The sequence below is a fragment of the Sardina pilchardus genome, chromosome 15 (assembly GCF_963854185.1).
Source record: "Sardina pilchardus chromosome 15, fSarPil1.1, whole genome shotgun sequence".
Taxonomy (NCBI): domain Eukaryota; kingdom Metazoa; phylum Chordata; class Actinopteri; order Clupeiformes; family Clupeidae; genus Sardina; species Sardina pilchardus.
In genome coordinates, this window is record NC_085008.1 from 28,296,958 (window position 1) to 28,298,012 (window position 1,055).

Genomic DNA, 1,055 nt, shown 5'->3' on the forward strand with positions numbered 1-1,055 from the left:
TGTTTGTACCTTTTCTTATTATTGTTCTTTCTTCCGTCATGGGTCAATGGCAGCCCATAGAACTGGTAAAAAGTAGTGAAGTTTGTCACACTGATTAGTCCCATGATTCATGTCGTCAAGTTTTATGTTGGCACCTCATACACTCTAGCACCACAAATATCTGATCCTCACCAAAATTGGGACAGACCATCTTCAGATCATGCCTTAGCAGTGCATTGATTTCACAATTGACAGATGCGTTCGTCTGTAACAGCCAATCGAAATTCGTTGCAAAGTCGCCAAGCAGGAAGTGAGCTCATATCTCAGAAACCGTTGCATGTATCAAAACCAAACTTGGTACATGGAGTTATGACCCCATTGCGGGGACGTCCAAGACATTTGGTGACCTTTGCCCCCTGGGATCGCTGCAATTAGCAAAAATACATGTTGGCTTGTAGCTTTTGATGTGCTAGACATTAAACTTGTTCTGACATCTTACCGTCTTATGTCTGATTGCAGTGTTGAGCTAACAGCATTGAGTTGCCATGGTTACTCCTACATATTACTGTAATGAAATTGGGTTTATGTACACTGCTACTAATTTAGAAATATGTTTGATAAAAATTCTCTGTACCTTTCTCCAGTGAGCATGAGTGGTAAAGTGTGTGTGTCCATTATGAACCGTCAGCTGAAGCGAAAAGGTCAGCCACAGCCTGTAGGCTTATTGGCCAACTCCCATACTTCCCATACTTCCTCCAGATGCCCCCCTCTCCATCCTCACACACACACACACACACACACACACACACACACACACACACACACACACACACACACACACACACACACAACACACACACACACACACACACACACACACACGCACGCACACACACACACACACACACAGACAAACACACACACACACACACACACACACACACACACACACACACACACACAATGTCTGAGTAAACGCTGCTCTTGGCTGCTCACTGAAACATGTTTTAAGAGGCCAGAAAGATTTAGTGGCATTTAAGGGAATTATTAATGGAAAGTTTAAGTGCTTCAGGATG